The following is a 20,298-nucleotide window of genomic DNA, read 5'->3' on the forward strand; positions in this document are numbered from 1 at the left end:
CTGATGAAGGATCAACAAAAAAAATGAACAATTGTGAATAAAACTTAGTATGGAATATTTTAGAAGACTAAAATTAATATGGGGACTGATTTCTCAGATCTAGCTCTGTTGAAACTGTCTTCCCCACCCCCCCCTCCCTGTTCTTGGATGTAGTTTAAATTTGGTGGCTTTTGCAGTGCCCGCCCCACTGTAGATTTGATCTAGGACACTCCCCCAGTCCCTTCTCTTTACCGCATTCTCTAATAAACCCTTTCTGCACTTGCTTTTAGTCCTTTTTAATTTAATTACATTTTTTTCATACTGTGTGTGGACTAATATTGCTACATACTCAAGTGTGCCAGCTTGCACTGCATGTGAATTTTTTTTTATAGCATTTACTGTCTGTTTTTTTCCTTGTCGCTGTAAAAAAAAAAAAAAAAAAAAAAAATTCTCTTGTTTTCCTGCCTTACTGAACTAGAGTAGTCCAGTTTCAGAGTTGCTGATCCCTGGGCTTTGTTTTTAGTTCCTGTTACTGATCCATTGCCTTATTAGGAAGGAGGGAAGTTTCTTTGCTTACCAGTGGGAGTGGGGAGCACTGAGCGGCCTTTCTGTCCGATTTGGTGAAGTTTCAGCCAGAAACTAGTAGTCCATTGGTCGTTTGGGCCAGTTCCTAGCTCCTTTCAGCCCCTGCTATAAAACACGCTAAACACGCGTTTTCCAGCTTGTACCAACTCAGCACAGATCCTCGTGGTGGCCTGCAGAGTGATCCAAGCAGCAGAGAGCTAAAAGAGTGACTTTCTACCAGATATAAGTATTTTTGTGGCTTTCCCACTGTTATTAAGCTAGCGACTGCATTTCGCCTGTTTTACTGCTACTTTAAGTGATTTCTGCATTTTACACTGTTTATTGCACTTTAAGTTACTAATTGTTGCAAATTGTTTCTGTAGGCTACACACTAAAGTGCGCTAGCCGATTTACAGCATTTATAGCATTTACTGTCTGTTTTTTTCCTTGTCTCTGTAATAAAACAAAAATCTCTTGTTTTCCGCCTTACTGAACTAGAGTAGTCCAGTTTCAGAGTTGCTGATCCCTGGGCTTTGTTTTTAGTTCCTGTCACTGATCCATTGCCTTATTAGGAGGAGGAAGTTTCTTTGCTTACCAGTGGGAGTGGGAAGCACTGAGCAGCCTTTCTGTCCGATTTGGTGAAGTTTCAGCCGGAAACTAGTAGTCCATTGGTCATTTTGGGCCAATTCCTAGCTCCTTTCAGCCCCTGCTATAAAACACGCTAAACACGCGTTTTCCAGCTTGTACCAACTCAGCACAGATCCTCGTGGTGGCCTGCAGAGTGATCCAAGCAGCAGAGAGCTAAAAGAGTGACTTTCTACCAGATATAAGTATTTTTGTGGCTTTCCCACTGTTATTAAGCTAGCGACTGCATTTCGCCTGTTTTACTGCTACTTTAAGTGATTTCTGCATTTTACACTTTTTATTGCACTTTAAGTTACTAATTGTTGCAAATTGTTTCTGTAGGCTACACACTAAAGTGCTAGCCGATTTACAGCATTTATAGCATTTACTGTCTGTTTTTTTTCCTTGTCTCTGTAATAAAACAAAAATCTCTTGTTTTCCGCCTTACTGAACTAGAGTAGTCCAGTTTCAGAGTTGCTGATCCCTGGGCTTTGTTTTTAGTTCCTGTTACTGATCCATTGCCTTATTAGGGAGGAGGGAAGTTTCTTTGCTTACCAGTGGGAGTGGGAAGCACTGAGCGGCCTTTCTGTCCGATTTGGTGAAGTTTCAGCCAGAAACTAGTAGTCCATTGGTCGCTTTGGGCCAATTCTAGCTCCTTTCAGCCCCTGCTATAAAACACGCTAAACACGCGTTTTCCAGCTTGTACCAACTCAGCACAGATCCTCGTGGTGGCCTGCAGAGTGATCCAAGCAGCAGAGAGCTAAAAGAGTGACTTTCTACCAGATATAAGTATTTTTTGTTGCTTTCCCACTGTTATTTAAGCTAGCGACTGCATTTCGCCTGTTTTACTGCTACTTTAAGTGATTTCTGCATTTTACACTGTTTATTGCACTTTAAGTTACTAATTGTTGCAAATTGTTACTGTAGGCTACACACTAAAGTGCGCTAGCCGATTTACAGCATTTATAGCATTTACTGTCTGTTTTTTCCTTGTCTCTCTAATGAAAGAAAAAAATCTCTTGTTTTCCTGCCTTACTGAACTAGAGTAGTCCAGTTTCAGAGTTGCTGATCCCTGGGCTTTGTTTTTAGTTCCTGTTACTGATTCATTGCCTTATTAGGGAGGAGGGAAGTTTCTTTGCTTACCAGTGGGAGTGGGAAGCACTGAGCAGCCTTTCTGTCCGATTTGGTGAAGTTTCAGCCAGAAACTAGTAGTCCATTGGTTGTTTTGGGCCAATTCCTAGCTCCTTTCAGCCCCTGCTATAAAACACGCTAAACACGCTTTTCCAGCTTGTACCAACTCAGCACAGATCCTCGTGGTGGCCTGCAGGGTGATCCAAGCAGCAGAGAGCTAAAAGAGTGACTTTCTACCAGATATAAGTATTTTTGTGGCTTTCCCACTGTTATTTAAGCTAGCAACTGCATTTCGCCTGTTTTATTGCTACTTTAAGTGATTTCTGCATTTTACACTGTTTATTGCACTTTAAGTTACTAATTGTTGCAAATTGTTTCTGTAGGCTACACACTAAAGTGCTAGCCGATTTACAGCAATTACTGTCTGTTTTTTCCTTGTCTCTGTAATAAAACAAAAAAAATCTCTTGTTTTCCCGCCTTACTGAACTAGAGTAGTCCAGTTTCAGAGTTGCTGATCCCTGGGCTTTGTTTTTAGTTCCTGTTACTGATCCATTGCCTTATTAGGAAGGAGGGAAGTTTCTTTGCTTACCAGTGGGAGTGGGAAGCACTGAGCGCCTTTTGTCTGATTTGGTGAAGTTTCAGCCAGAAACTAGTAGTCCATTGGTCGCTTTGGGCCAATTCCTAGCTCCCTTCAGCCCCTGCTATAAAACACGCTTAAACGCTGTAAGCTGATTAGCGCCGAGTTACCACTGTTGCACACAAGAGCAGCGGTTAAACAAGGTTAAACTATTTGGGCCATCTAAATTCCACTCTTCCAATTTTCCCTTAAAACTACCTTCCTCGAGCTGTACTGCTGATCTAACCAGCATATCCTATAACTGAAAAGTTCATCTCTACTTGATTCCCAAGTAGACTATTCTCTATCTGAAAAGCCTAGCACTTACTCCTACAGTACTTGCACCTTGATAAAGCACTCCTATTATAGATAGTACCCCACCAGCCTAAAACCCACTTCCCCCGGAGTCCTTTGAAAGTCTCTTTATCTACTACTTCTAGTATGTCGAGGGATCAGTTGCTAGTGTCCTCTCCAGCTCACTGCCTCATGTACACAGACAATCCTCTCCTTCTCCCACAAAACACAAATACATGCGAGAGATGCAACTATACGGCCAAACTGGAGGCTGAGCTCTCTCAACATAGGACTGGCAAGACCAGACAGGAGGAGAAGGTAACCACACACAATACATACCCAGTCACACATGGTACCATCACAACTTCAAATCATACACATACTCACACAAAGACATACTCGGAGGCTCTGATCAAAAATTTACCAAAACAGCAGAGGCCACCAAAGCAGACACCCAAACAACTACCACCTCACGACCCAACACATGCAACACATAGACCACACAGTCAGAGTGTCAAACAGTCACAGCCCTTAAGGCCAAACAAAATGCCAGACACACTTGTCATTGGTGATTCCATAGTCAGACACACTGACGTCCCGCCACCAGACTGAGTAAAGAGAAGGTCACAGTAAGCTGCCTGTCAGGCGCTAGAATCCGCCACATAACGCAAGCACTCAGGTCTCTCAACAGCAGGTACGTCACGACTCAGTCATTGCCCACGCCGGTGTCAACGACCTGAGACGCACCTCCTTGGACTACATGAAAAGGGACATCGAGGAGCTCTCTGATTATGTAGCCCAGGCAGGTATGACCCTGACCTTGAGCAGTATCCTACCTTCACCTAGAATGATGCCACAATACAGTGATAAGATGATCAGCTTTAATAATTGGCTTAAATTCTGGTGTCATTCAAAGGGGATCCAATGTCTGTCTGCCTGGGATGACATGCTGGACAAGCCACGCTGCTTGCAAGGGACGGCTTGCACCTGTCACCCTGGGCTTCCGGATATTGGCAAAGGCTCTTGCCACCCCCATAGTGCCTCTTTTAGGCCAGGATCAAACTCTAATCCTACGAACCTAGCACACCAAAAAGGAAAAAATCTAGGGGTAATGGTGCTCAATGCCAGAAGTCTCAATCTCAAGATGCACGCACCGAGGCCCTTCTCAATATGGAGAACATCGATGTCTGTGCTGTGACAGAAACCTGGTTCAAGGCTCCTGAGAGCACCCCAGCACTAACAGGTTTCACCTCATATCATGCGTCCGCCCCAAAATCCGGACAACACCAAGAAAGGAGGGGTGTCCATATTCATAAAGGACACCCACACCTCAAGGTTGGTGGCAACGCATGATGCATCGGAGACCATCCAGGTGCAATTAACCATAGGCAAGACTGCTCTGCAATTTGTAGCATGTTACAGGCCACCCTCTCAAACTCAGGAACCTCACATGGCCTTCCTGAAAACATTGGAGGATAAATGTATCTCCAAACACCATCATACTAGGTGACTTTAACTACCCTAATATAGACTGGGAACACTACTCAAGCCCAACACTCTAACCCAAAGATTCCTGGAGTTCATAAACTCAAATGCCATGGAACAACTAGTCACCATCCCCACAAGAGGAGAAAACATACTTGATCTCATCATCACGAACATGGGATCAAAATGTTCAACACCGAAGTATACCCTCACTGGTGAGATCAGATCATAAACTAATCTCGCTGGAGGTCCTCATCCCGCCCCACCTGAAACAAAAAGACCACAGTGAAAAACTTCTCAAAAGCCGATTTCACACTTCTAAAAACTAGTGTGGTCTCCTTTAAGGCCCCTGAGCCAGTGGTAAACATTACTCAAACCGCTGAATCACTTACAAATGCCTTCTACCAGCACCTACAGGACTGCATGGATCAGGCAATCCCAAACAAAACTAAGACTCTCTGTACCAAAGGCAAGCGTCCAGTCTGGTGGACCCCAGCCATAAACAAGCTCTACAACAAAAGGAGGAAGCTACTACAAGATAGAGCAAAATCCTTGAAAGGTAAGACACCTTTGATCATTATAAGTTAAAAACTAAGAGCTCTCATAAAATCATCCAAGGCAAATTTTGAGAGAAAAATCGCCAAGGACTCTAAAGAGAATCATAAGGCCTTCTTTAGCTATGTTAGAAACCTAGGAGGAAACTCCCAGATATGCTCAGAATTAGTTCAAAATGATGTGAAAATTACTGAACCTACACACATTGCCAACATACTGGCTGACAGGTTCAGTGCAAACTTCTCCCCTCCCCAAAAGGAGAGATATCTATTCCAGAGGATTGTAGCCCCCAAACATCTCCAACGCCCAGGTGAGAACTGCCCTCACTAAGGCAAAAACACAGCATCCATGGGACCGGATGGTGTCCCCGGCTGTGTGCTTCATGAACTCAATGAGGAATTAAACCCACAGTTAGGACAGCTGTTTAATCTTAGCCTCACCTCAGGATACACCCAAGGAGTGGCGCACGCGACTGTGGTCCCACTTCATAAGGGCGGTGCCTCCACAGACCCTGGAAATTACCGCCCATTAGCTTGACAAGCCTTATCTGCAAAGCCATGGAGAGGATCATAATGGAACTCATAAATAAAGACATAGGGAACTTGCAGACTTTGGATCCAACTCAGTTTGGCTTTGTCAAAGGCAGATCCTGCCTCTTAAACTTGGTTGACTTTTTCGAGACAGTCACCAAGGCCATTGATGAGGGAAAGGCAGTCCATACAGCCTACCTCGACCTGGCAAAGGCCTTCGACACAATACCCCACTCAGGTATCATCGAAAAACTCATCAGCTTGAATGTAAACCCATACATCACAAGATGGGTTGCAAACTGGCTAAGTGACAGAACCCACAGGGTCAGAGTTGCTGGAGCCATGTCAGACTCAAAGCCTGTCACAAGTGGTGTCCCACAGGGCTCAGTCCTGGGTCCACTCTTGTTCGGCATCTACTTTTCTGAAGTACAAGCAAACACAGGAGGGTTATGGCTGACAAAGTTTGCAGATGACTGCAAACTGGGCCATAGTCGAAAACACATCTGACACAGATATCCTCCAGAAGGGCCTCACAGAAATGGATAACTGGTGCCAGAGCCATGGCCTGAAGTTAAATGCCAAAAATGCATAGTCATACCCTTTGGGAAAAACAAGGCTACCCCTAGCTACCATATAGGTGGCAATCCACTGAGCACAGAAAAGTCATCAGAGATCTGGGGACCCAGGTTGACAGTAGCCTTCGCTTGACACTCATGTTGCTAAAGTAGTTAGGAAAACCTTCTATATCACCCACCTGATCATGAAGGGATTCACATCTAGATCAAGGGAGGTCATCGTCCCCTGTACTCATCACTTATTAGACCTATGATTGAGTACAATGCCCGCTCGAATGTATCTGACCAGACACCTGCTGCAGCTTGAAAGGCCCCAAAAGTTCCTCACCAAAAGGATAAAGGGTCTCAAAAATATGTCTTATGCTGCCCGACTGAAAGAACTCCAGCTCTATTCAGTCTCATACCGCTTGCTCAGAGGTGACCTGTGCCTGACATATAAGGCCATGTCAAACCCAGATTTGATGAATATGCTTCACCTCAAAAATCTAGATCCCTCAGAACCACAAGGGCGGAGACTTAAACCTTGACACGGTTATAAATAGAACGTGCTGGAGGGACAGATTCATCACCCAGAGACTCCCTATGCTGTGGAACAAAATCCCGGTACATGTGAGGCAGAGCACCTCTCTGGTCTTGTTCAAGAGGAATCTTGACCAATGGATGGGAGATTGCAGATATACCCCAGGGATTACTTCAGCGTCACTGCTTGACAGAGGCACAGCAAAATGATAGGCATAGTTTTTATTCAAACTAAAGGGGTGGCGAAAGCCACATAACTATGGGCTAGGCTTATAAATGCCCTTGGGCAGATAGCCTAGTATGAACCTATGAACCTATTAAAAACAGAGTTGACATCTAAAAACAAATTTCAAGCTATAAACCAATTTGCTCTTCTTGTCCCTACTTACAGTTTTGGTGTGACTGACTGGCCCCAAAAGGTGTTAGAAGGATGCTTCATGTTCATCAAATGCTTTATAAAAATCAGTGCATACCAATACATTACCCATTCTGAAGAAGGCATGGATCTCATCAAAACTGATTACATGTACAGATCTGTGATCGTGGGACTGCATACATATCTGCTGACCTGACAAGACCCAAATGTAGTGAAAGTTTTGAAACATGAGGAGAATAAGTCTAAGATGACTTCCCTGCTTAGTTTAGCAGAAGCATATCGGTGTCAAGCGGGAATGGAAAACAAACCAAAAGTAAATAAAAATCAGTCATCAACTGAATGTGCCAAAAAAGCAAAAGAAATAACATAAGGTGAATAATCAGATGAGAAAGCAAGAAATATGGAAAATGCATAAATATAGTTGCAAGTATAGAAAACTTTTGGAACAACTTCATGTTGATCAAGAGTGAACGCAGGAATGGTTAACGAGAGGTAAATTTAAACCAAAAGATGAAAGGTTAATATTGGCGGCCCCAAGATAGTGGCTAGACGTTGGTTCACAAAGTCCACTGAACATGTGGGTGAAACAGACAAATGTAGATTTTGTAAAACAGAATTGAAAATGGTCACACATCTTGCTACTGGTTGTGATACACTAATGGCAGAAGGACTGTATAGTGAAAGGCATAATACTGTGGTAAGATTGTTGCACTGGGGATTGTGCAAATGTTATAATACTAAAGTAGCTAATAAACACTGGAAACATGAGCCACAAAGCACTATAAAAAATGGTGAAGTTTATATCACATGGGATCATCCATTAACAGTTCAAAAAACAAATGCGAGAAAACCAGTTGTAGTAGTCCATGAAAAATAAGGCGAAACATTGATCACTAAAATCGCTACACCCAGTGACTACAATGTTTTATGTACAGAGAGAGACAAAGTCATAAAATACCAGGATTTGCAGGCAGAATCAAGGACAAAGTGGAAGGATACCCAGACAGTTCCATTAGTAGTAGCAGCGATGGGTTTTATAAAAAAAGAATTTAAAACATATTTAAATATTTTACCAGTACACGTAACTCCATATGAATTGCAGGAGGAGTTATTACTGGGTATATTGCGGGTGCTGCAAAAAGCACTTCTGGCTAACATCAAAGATTGAAACAATACTAGTTTCATGAACTTTAGTCATACTTTGACTTAGGAATGAGGTCCAGTCTCATCACGGTATTAGATCCAAAAGACTTGGAGAAATTAAACAGGGAGCCTAGTATGTGTATGTATGGTGTGTAAATTTAATGGTGTACAGTATATGCTAGTCATATTTGAAACTGTCATCTACTATAATGCCTAGAAGTTTACTATGAGTTACAGTTTCAATCACAGCATTATTTGCCGACTTTATGGTAAAAGATTAATTCTGATTTTGGCAACCTTTACGGTAAAAAAGCATTAACTTAGTTTTCTGGGGGTTGAGTAGGAGGTTTGATTCTTTCTGCCAAGATTCTACAGAGGAGAAAGATTTGGGGGTAATATCTTGGAGCTTATTTATTGTTGAGACTGCATATATTAACATTGAGTCATCTGCATACTGAACTAAACTAACATGGTGAGTGGAGGTGTGGAAGTCATTAATAAATATATTAAAAAGGAGAGGACCAGGGATAGAGCCCTGAGGGACACCTGTACTATCTGGTTGAAAGGATGAGTAGGTTTGTTGCCACTTAATGGCTAGCTGCTTTCCAGTGAGGTAACCAAGTAAACATGACAAGGAGTTCTGTGAGAGTCCCATTAAGGAGAGCTGAATGAGCAGTTGCTGGTGTGAGACTTTATCAAATGCCTTTGGCAAGTCTAAGAACGTGGTGGACACAAGCAGACCACCGTTTCCATGTTGGTTTATCATACTGAAAATGTAGTGGAGCAGTAGTGGTGCTGTGCTGAGGCCTAAAGCCATGTTGTGTTTCTGAGAGCAGGTTATTAGAGGTTATGTACTGCATCAGCTGCATATGGATGTATCTTGCTAATATTTTGGAGAGGGGGAGAGAATCGCTATTGGTCTGTAGTTATTAAATTCTGTAGATTTGTACAGTGGTATGATGTAGGATTTTTTCCACAGTGATGAGACATCTTTTTGCTATGGACCTATTAATTAGTATGGACACAGGAAAGGGTATGAATTCTGTGGCCATTATTAGGTAGTCTGATGGTAGTTGGTCTACAGTTACAGAGATAGGTTTTAGTTTAAGAAGCAACTTCATTAGGAGTAAGGTGGGTACCAGACTAAAACTGAAGAGAGAGGGGGAAGATGTATTAGTGTCGTCTTCTCTTTTGGCTGTTCCTGTCAGGGGTCGCCACAGCGGATCATCCGTTTCCATTTCTTCCTGTCCTCTGCATATTCCTCTGTCACTTCTCCTTCTGCCAACAGTAGCCCAATTTTCACCACCCCCCCCCCTTGGCTAATGGTACTGGTGGCGTTCTTGTTAACCCGGGCCTCGACCGATCCGGTATGGCAAATCCAAATCCATATTGTTTTCAGCATATGTTACTTGGCAAAGTTTTACACCGGATGCCCTTTCTGACGCAACCCTCCCCATTTATCTGGGCTTGGGACTAGCATGAAGAAATGCACTGCCTTGTACATCCCCAGTGGCTGAGAATAATATTGATTGTATAAAGCAGGAATTAAACTGTGTAGTGATCGTCTGATTTTGGACAGGGAGTGGTGGTCTTGCCAGTTTTTAGTGATGAGCAAAAAAGTTTTGGGTTGTTTTCATGTTTGTCTTTTGGGTTGGTATAGTATGTTTGCTTGTCCTGTTTGATATGGAGTTCTGCAAGGTTTCTAAGATATCCAAATTGCTGGAAGGCATTTTGAGTTTTATTTATATTATTCTACTATTATTATTATTGTATTATTCCAGTTACATTATAACTAACTCATATTTTTTTTGTTTTTTTATTGTCAAAGAAATGAACCACACTGAATACCATTGGTCAACCACCACAGGCGCATGAGAACTTGACTTGACCTAATCAAATATAACCTGAGTGTTTTAACAGGCACAATCAGAACTTGTGTTGACCTAATCAAATCTAACTTGGGTGTTACTGTAAGAAAACAGAAGTATAAATTTCAGCACAATATGCATGCAAAGCACAGATGGTTCAGTGAATCAAAGCGCACATTTAAAACATTATTGGGGAAGTCCCAAGTATATCCCAGGTACAATAACTAAACAGACAGATCTTATTTTATTTCCTTGTTGAAGCAGAAGACAGCAGAACCATGTGACTAAATTAGGGGCATAACTGTAGACATTAACAATCCTGAAAAAATTCATCCAAGTATAGAAAGGCACAAAGTATAAAAAGGCAGACAGTGATAGTAAAAATCTAATGAAAAGAAGAAATGAATTAGACACTTCAGAAGGGTCTGCAAGGTGAATTCTAAGACTGAGGTTTTAAAGACACCTGAGAAAGGTGCAGAGTTAGAAAACCCTCTCAGCTTCTTAATGATGAAGCCTCAACATCTGAACTCTTCAACGCAGTAAGTAGACATTTGTCTGCCTTAATCAGTAGACTCAAAAATGCTGTTTTACCCTAAATAAAATTATAACTATGTCTCAACTGAAAGGGGGGGGGTGATACGATATGTTGACCTTTGATATTTAGCACTGGGGAAGTACACAGTATCCATAAAAATGAGCCAAGGCAGCAGTATAAAATGTGACTGTGCATGAGCCAAGGGTGCACATAAGAAACATACAGTCTTACTGTGTGCTTTTTCTCAACACTCTACAAAGGTATACACTCTGCAAACAACAGAAAAAAGTTCAACAATACCAGTTACTTTTAGATACCACTGTACATTGCAGTCACCAGTGGGCCATCAGCTCAAGGGGGCCCCCAAACAACAACATTAATTTCTCTTATTTTGAAAGTTTTTTAAAAGGTTTGTTATAACAAAACTTGTGTGTGCAGCACTATACATGGTTATTAAGGCAAATGGCCAATAATGACCATAAAACAGTAGGTTTTGACCTTTCTGTGGTAGCAGAAACCTACACAGACCATAAATTCTACCCAAAGAACCCCATGCAATCCATCTGCTGTAACTCTGTAATTTTAAGATTACATATTTATAACTTATACAATAATCTTATGAAACAGCACTCGAGTGCATTTATGTTATTAACAGCAAGACAAAGTGACAACACTGTAACTGCCTTTTATAAGACTAAATTAAAATACAACACTGATGTTGGCCGCAGTGATGCAGCGGTTAGTGCTGGAGCATCACAGCAAGAGGTTCTCCGGTTCAATTCTCAGCTGGAGCGCCTTCCGTGTGGATTCTGCATGTCTTCCCTACAGTCGAGTGAGTTTTAAAGACATGCAGGTAGGTGCGTATGTATGTGCATATGCCTTCTGTGAAGGCTGGATGCCGGGCTGGCAACTCGACACTGTAAAAACTCCACTGCCAATTAATCTGCGGACCAGTGATCCGTTGTGGCAACCCTAACAGGAAAAGCTGAAAGACATTGCTTTTTACTGACATTGTTTTAACTCTGCAAGAGAATGAATAAGAATTACAAAATTGTTATACCCACTCTGCTGTTAATATGAAACATCAACGTACAAGCTGTGGCCACACATGCCCGTAATTGTTCCACCAATACAAGTAACTCTTGTTTTCAATATTAAAAAAAAATCATGATAAACCTCCAATTTTAAAATTACTCTTTTAATGGAATTAAAAATCTTGTACTAGCACTAATTCTGCCCTTTTAAATACTCAAACCTATTTCCAGCAGTAGTGAAAGATAAATACTAATTTTCAGTACCCAAGCCAGCTTAGTTTCTTGAAGTAAAACAGGCTTTCTGACTTCCGTATATTATCTGTGTCCCATGACTCTATTACCCATCAAGGGATTCCCTGGCTCAATTAATCCTGCCTGGATGACACTTCCATACATTGTTTAAATGTACATAGCGAGTGTGTTAATTTTATTTTACTCTATTCTTCATGCAATAGATGTAATCAGCAAATTTTGTCCCATCTAAACCTATTACTGTAAATAGTAACATCTTCTGCTAGCAATTAAGTGTATGTGCTTAATACCTTGCTTTTGACTGTTCTACTTGGGCTGTGGCTGAAAAGGGTCTATGGACATCCCACCTACTCAATAATCAAAGTAACTAAGTATATACAAAAATGCAGATACGCATCCATACATACATAATAAAGCCACGGTGTATACTTAAATAATAATTAGGGCCCCAGTTCCTTTAATTAATGTGGCTCCTCTCTGATTGGGATGTCATGACACTGCTAACCATATTGGTGCCTTACTTGATTTCAGCTGTCTTGATGAGCTACTGAATGTAATTTAGGGCCTTCTAATTCTTTAATCATGTTATGAGCCCACTGAACTTATTCTGCCAGGATCCATTGAATCTTACCCTCAAGAAGGTCCCTTTTTTCAGATAATTCTGCTGAGCCTGACTTTATTAACTGTGTTTTAAGCCTCTTAGATTTAGGTTTCCAAAATGTGCTACTCTCTCAACTGCCGTAGTTGTTCTCACCCTATTGATCCTGCTGGCGATTCTCTAATATTGTTGATGCTGCCAAGGTCCATGCACCTGGCCAAACTTCTCCCAGTAGTATAACCACCACCTCAGGTCACCACAGAAAAGAGGACACTATCCTAGTGGGACTAACCTGGTCAACAAAGAATAAATAAATAAATAAAATGCATAAAATCTGTTAACCCTCAAGGGCCCCATTGCTCCTTTAATCTAGTTATCAATTTGCAAAGTCCATTATATCTACTGTGGTCTCATTGCTCTACTAATTCTGCTATGAACCATTGTCTGTTTATAATGCTAGGTTCAACACAACGCTAAAGCCAATCATGCTACACAACAATATTTTTAATGAGGAATGTTGTGAGCTTAAAACAATATTTAACTGACTGTCTTAGTCAGAAGCATAAACATCATGTACTTGGTTGGTTGAGGTTATCACATTAAATGCCTTTTTTCTGCATGAATAAAAAATGAGTGGTTTAGTCAATATACTTGTTCTGCAATGAAGGAACAGAGATAATTAACGAATGAGGTAAGGCTATTTGGCTGTTTTGTACTGCAGCAAACTATAAGTAGTTTATCTTATATAATGTAAATTAGCATATTAACTTACATTTTGTGTAATACGAATGCATTAGTTTACCATATCCTTTTTTGGCTAATGTCAATATGCATGCATATAACATGCAGTAGCTTTTTTGTTTATGTACCTTAAATGCCGTTTACCAAGCTTATCAATTTATTTGCTTTGACTGAATATGCAGAAGTACGGGGAAATATTTTCTGCCAGCTTGTTAATCTTTTGTTTATGTTTTCCATGCATGGCTATATGCATGTTTACTGAGTATGACAGGTGAGTCATTCCAGAATGGAGGATGAAGTATAGAACAGGTCATGGTGTCAACACTGATATAAACAGTACATGGAACTAATCTGTCAGGTCTGATTAAGAATGGTTTTGGGGAGAATGCTGGTGACCTCTGGTTGGCTTGATCTAGTACAAAAATCTGTAGCATTCCAGCAAAACATTAGCCTGTATATGTTGTTTAACAGATTTGTTTGTTTTTGAAACAAAGGCCTTTGCTACATCTAGATAACATATCTGCTGACATTCCTTGGTCTTGAGTACCTTTTAAATTTAAATATATGCTAATCAAATTTGTTAAGCATGAGCATCCCTCCGTAAACCCATGTTGATTAATATCCAGTCCCTGTTCAACTGCTTCAAGTAGTAGCTTAAGAATTATCCTCTCAAAACTCTTCCCCCAATACTGGTTAAAGTAATATGGTGATAGTTATCTACTATGCTGTTACTCTTGGGGATAAGAAAACCAACAGCTTCCTTGCCATTCTTTAGGATTAATTTATAAGATTATATCTTTTCAAAATTATAAATTAAGCACAATGTCAGACGCCTAAGGATATTACTTAGGAAGGACCCATTTAGAAAAAAAGAAACTGTTCGGTATTAGGGCCAATGAAAAGCTTGCTTTTACTGTGGTGATGAAACACGTTTGGTTTAGGAATGTACAAAAAAAGCTGATGTAGGCAAGAAACTGTAGAACATTTTGTAGGAGATGTAATGAGTCTGGCCATTTTTGCTTTGAATGTCCTGAGCTGGAAAAATAGGAGATACATGAAAAAGAAATTGAAAAGGAGGAAAGACAACATGTAGAAAAAATATCTGGGAAGAAATGGCTAATGTAAGTGAGGAAGAACGTGAAAGAAATGTAACTCAAGGTGAAGAAAAGAGGCAGTACTAATGTTAAAAGGGAGAGAGACAGAAAATAAGTACGAGTGGGTTAGTGAAAAAGAGGAAGATGGTGACTCAGAACCAGGGTAGAATGGGAGCAGAAATAAGTTAAGTCTATGGGAAGGAGGGTGAGAAGAAAAAGAAAAATAAGAACAGGATGAAAAAAACATTAAAAAAGGGAAAGAGGTGATTTAGGTATTTTAGGACAAAATATGAGCGAAGTTGAGAGGTTTAACTGTTATTGAATAGTAAAAAAGATACGTGTATTACGAATGCTGGATACAGAGACAAGAAAAAAGAGAAATCATTGAAGCTGTAGGGGGGAAAGATTACATGGTTAGTAGTACACAAAGAGTGTTTCTGTTTAAGGGTTAAGGGTGTAACAACTGATGCCAGGAAGGGTGATGACAAGTGACTTGAGGAAACAATAGAAATTATGTGAAGCTTATAGTAATATATATATATATATATATATATATATATATATATATATATATATATATATATCCATCCAAACATGTCAGAAAGAAAAAAAATGCTTGAAGAATTAGAAAAATATGTTGTAGTAAAAGTCATTAGTAATGACTGGGGACTAAGAACAGAGTAAGGAACAGAACGCAGGATGTAGCAGTGATGAAATAAGTGATATGGTGTGGACATTTAGGAACAGGAACAAGTAGAAAGTGTACATACAAAAGGGGAATTTTAAAAAAAGAGGTAGATTATGTTATGTATTCAGGTGAAATGATGGAAGTGGCAAGTGGGGTAGAAGACGTGGATTTTTCAGATCAAAGCCAATAAGGGCTATGTTAGGTAGCAATGAAGAAGCAATAAAAGAAGCAAAAGGAATAAAACAGTTAACCATGGAAGTAAGTAAAAAGAAAGAAACGAATGAAGAGGAAAGTAGTAAACTATGAAAAGAACAGGGTGACAATGAGAGTGTTTCAAGAAAGCTGGATACAATGGTGGGGAAAGTTTAAATAGAACTATAAAGACTTTTTGAGAGTAGAAAGAAGGGTGAAAAAGGAAATAAAATAGAATACGAAAACATGCTGAAAACTGTGATAAATGAATGGAAGAAGTGTGTAACAGAGTAAGGTAAATAAGAGAATATTTATTTTTATTTATTTATTAATTTATTTCATTTGTTTACCGGGTAATGTCCGACTGGGCACTAGGCCTATTTTCAGTGGAGGCCCAGGGAGAAAAGCTCCTTACATACAGTAGAGACGAATTAACAATACTGATCAAGCAAATTTACAAATATTAATAATATTTACAATGTACATCCAGTATAGTAGTCTAGACCGATTATAGTAATTAACAAAAAAATTGTACAGTTTGAGATGAAGTGACAGCATGAATTAATAGTAAAAACAGTGTGATACACTTTGTCACGATAAGGAAATGCAGTCTCCAAAACAGTTGTAAGACCATGCAGTTTTTGTGTTCATACAGCTAATTGAAAGAGAGTGTTGGACAAAGTTAGCCTTCAGCAGATAACTGTAGCTGTGGTTTGAGCTAGTTTAGGCAAGGGGGAGGGAGAAGTAGGTGGACTAGCCAGGAGTATGGCAGGAGCAGAGCCTGTGTTTTGCTAGATGTTCCGTAAGGAGGTGTTTGAACTAATGAATGCTGGGGTTTTTAGCTACAGGTTAAAGAAGAGTATTGCAGAGTTTGGCAATTTTATAAGAGTAGAGGGCAGAGCCTTGTGTGTTGTGGGGTTGAGTAATCTTTAACATTAGTTTGTTAAAGGAAACCAACTGATCTAGGATTTATGTTGGGTTGGATTAGGTTAGTGAATGCTGGGAAGTCATTTGGTTGGTGAATTACTTTGTGGGCTATGGAAAGTTGGTTTAATGTTAAAAGGTTTGGGAGTTCTAACAATTTGAGTTGTGAGAGTACTAAGCAGTGATGGCTTCTGTATGGGTGGCCTGTAGCGATTTTGGCAATTTTGTTGTAGCAGGATTCTAGACTATTTAGGTCTGATTTACGTATGTTTGTAAATACTTGGGGGCCGTATAGGAGGTTGGAAAGTAGTTGTGTGCGGGCAGTGGCTAGTCTGGCACTTTCTGTAAGGTAAGGTTTGATTCTATATAGTGTGCCTAGTTTGGAGTGGACATTTTTGATGGTGAGGGAAATGTGGCTATCGAACCTTAGGTTTTCATCAATTCTGACACCTATAAGTTTGGTTTGGTCAGTGGGTTCTATTTTGGTTCCATTTGTGGAAAGGATTGAAAGTGGGGACTGTCATGTTTTGAGTTTGTTATAACTGAAAACAATTAGCTTGGTTTTGTTAGGATTTAGTATGAGTTGATGGTTAGTGAAGTAATTTTCTATATCCTGGAAAGATTTTTGCATTTTTGTTTGTAGATCCTGGGGGGGGGGGGGGGGGTAGGGGCTGAGCAGCTAAGTGTAGAGTCGTCAGCGTACAGGACTATGCAGACTAGTTGGGTTGCACAGCTGAGGTTGTTAGTAAAGACTGTAAAGAGTACGGGGCCAAGTATGGATCCTAGGGGTACTCCTACAGTGATGGGAAGAAGGGGGGACACAGTGTTTTCCCATTTGGGGGCTTGCTGACAGAGAGATAACTATGGAACCAGGACAGGGCAGATGTGTTGAGGCCATGGGATGATAGCTTGTTTAGTAGGATTTGGTGGGAAACGGTGTCAAAGGCTTTTGACGTGTCAAGGAATATGGAGGAGACAATTTGGCCTTCATTTATGAGACCTTGGATGGTGTTTGTAAAAGAGTATAGGGCAGTGCTGGTACAATGTGTTGGCCTAAAGCCATGTTGAGTGGGGGAGAGGAGGTTGTGATTGAGGAGGTGGGTGAAGAGTTGGGAGTGAATGCATTTTTCTAAGATTTTAGCTGGAGGGGAGAGGATGGCTATGGGATGGTAGTTCGTTAGATCTTTAGAGCGGCCGCCTTTGTGTAGGGGAATGATGCGAGATATTTTCCACAGATAGGGGAAATACTGTTCAGAGATTGAGCAGTTGATCAAGATTGATATGGGATAGGCTATTGAGGGGGTGGCAATTTTAAGGAATTTAATGTGCAGTTGGTCTGCAGCTAGACAGCAGGGTCTGAGCTTGGAAAGGAGTGATTTTATGTAGTTAGTCTGGATTACGGTAAAAGAGAAGGGGGTGGGAGAAGCAGAAGAGAGAGAGAGGGTATAGTGAGAGGTTGATTAGCCTGATTATCAAGAAGTGATGTGATTGAGTTAATAAAGTGGGTATTGAATTGTGTAGCTATTGGGTCTGTTACCGCAGAGGGGGCTGGTGTGGGGGTTGGGGTATAGCCTGGGTTGAGAAGATTAATGTTTTGTCAAAATGTTGGGTGGTTGTTTTGGTTTGCTGACATCATAGGAAGTAGTACATGTATTAGAAAAACAAATAAAAAAAAATAAGATACTGTTGTATAGACAGAAATATTTTTTTAAAGGAAAGAAGGAAGAAGTTTCAACCTTTTTTGAAAGGAGGCAAAAAATGGATGGTAATATGGATGGAATGGTAGATGAGAATTTGGTAGTAAGATTTAAATGAAAATAAATCATGGAGATAGTAGAATTTTTTGAAGAAGCAATGTACAAAAAGGAAGACATTAAAAGATTAATGTGAAAAATAAAGACAATTTTGGATACAGTTAAATGCAAGAAGGGAAACAATTGAAATTACAGAAATGGAAGACATTATAAAATAAGGGACTGAAGAGTCAGCACAAGGCTTGGATGGCTTACAATATGGATATAACAAGGGGATGAGTGTAAGGGAAAAAGAAGCATTTGTGGAAATACTGGATTCATTGTTACATGAAGGGACAGAAGATGAAAATATGTGTGCTGAGGTGATTAAATTTATATGGAAGAAAGATGACAAAAATATTAAGATGTGGAAGCCAGTAACTGGTAAAGATCGATTATAAAATCTTTATGAAAGTAATACAAAAAGAATGGGGATCATTTTGGTTAGAAGTGCTACGCTAAGAGGTATATGGAATAAAGGGAAAAAGGTGAAGAAAATGTTAGCAATAATAAAAGAAGTAATAGATGTCATTTAAAGGAGAATAAAGATATAACGTTAGTTGCATGTGATGTAGTAGAAAAACACTGAGTATAATACGTCATGAAGCAATGTGGGATATTTTAGGGAATTACGGGATTGGAAAATAAGTGTTATGTGATATCCCGGGTGGAGGTTATGGTAAATAGTTGGTTAGGAAACAAAATAAAAATTGAAAAAGGGGTAAAACACAGGTGTCTGATGCATATGTGATTATTTGTGCTAGTAACGAATGCAATATAAACATGTACTAGTTAAATGAGAAAAGCGGGATTAGAAATGGAAAAGGGTATAAAAATACCTATATATTTTTCATACCCAGATGATTTAGCAATTACAACAAAATAAAGTATAGATGTTGGAAACTGTGTCAATAATGGAATGGGGGTTAAGTAAAGGTAGATTAAAGATGAAGAGGTCAAAAAGTAAAGGGTTTGGTGAAAAAATATAAAAGGATTTTTTTTTTACTAAAAGAAGTAAATGCATTAAATAATTAGGTTTTACGAAAGAGGAAAACAACAGAACAATGGTAAAAATGAAAGTCTGGAGGAAGTAAAGAAGTCAGCTGCTGGAACTTTCTATTTTTCCTTTATAAAGAAAGTAAAGATGTTAAACAAGTATACATTAGGAAACCTGGTATATCTGAGGAATAAAGAAGTTAGTAGGTTGTTGGCAAATGTTTTACTTATCCTTTAAAAGAAGGTATATACGTCAAATATGTACACTTTTAAAAAGCTGGGATATTTGTGAAATATATATATGTTTCAAGAAAATGGAAAAAGGACTGTTAGAGATTTTCTTTTCAGATTTATTTGGAAACCAAGAATCAATTCACTTAGATGGGGAACTGCATATAATAAAGAATGAAAGAGGTTTGAATTAAACAAAATGCAGATGTATATTTGGTATCTATACAATTTGGGGGGTATTTCAAAGAGAAGGAAGGCAGCTTGATAAGGAAAATACTGTATGTGAAAGATGGAGAGATGGAAAAAATGAAGTAAAAATGAGGGGGTGATGAAAAAAATGATTTTAAAATGAAGTTCTGGAAAATAAAGACTGATGAAGTTTAAAAAGATACAAATGAAAGTTATACCATGAAGAAATGTTTCTTACTATTACCGTGGAAAGATCACAAGGATGAGACTTTTAATGAAAAAGAATTGAGAAAGCATTACTTTTTGGAATGTAAAAAGAATGAAGCTTTTTGGAAAAACTATCAAAATAAGCATAAGTGGAAAGGTTTTTGAAATATAAATACAGACATAATACAGGATAGAAAATATGTAAAACAAAAAAAATGTGAACCTAGCATGTGTGATAGGATACTGATGGTAACACTATGGGTGCTGTGGAAAACATGATGTGATGAGTGTCTCTATAATTAAAACAGAAATGAAAGGGATGTGTTGGAAGAAACAAAACGATGGCTGTGGAGAAAAGGTTGGGGGACAGAATGAAAGACAATGGGCCAGATTCAGGAAGCCTCCGTGTAAGAGTTAAAACTCTTACACGGAGGCTGCAGTTAAACTGTGTGATGTCAGCATGTCATGCATATGCATGAGGTGCATGAGGCATGCTGAATCACACTAGTAACTCTTACACGGTTCGTGTAAGAGAGTAGGGGGCGTGTCTGTAGGCTAAGCCCTG

At 39.6% G+C, this 20,298-nt stretch overlaps 1 protein-coding gene across 2 annotated transcripts in view; it reads right to left on the bottom strand.

Annotated features, from left to right (window-relative positions):
- LOC122796468 (zinc finger protein 2 homolog) overlaps window positions 1–20,298 on the bottom strand; it is a 1,186,442-nt gene that overhangs the window by 68,010 nt on the left and 1,098,134 nt on the right. The gene's annotated exons all lie outside the window — the stretch shown is intronic.

This window comes from Protopterus annectens, chromosome 3.part0 (genome assembly GCF_019279795.1).
Source record: "Protopterus annectens isolate FY-2018-M chromosome 3.part0, PAN1.0, whole genome shotgun sequence".
Classification (NCBI taxonomy): Eukaryota; Metazoa; Chordata; order Ceratodontiformes; family Protopteridae; genus Protopterus; species Protopterus annectens.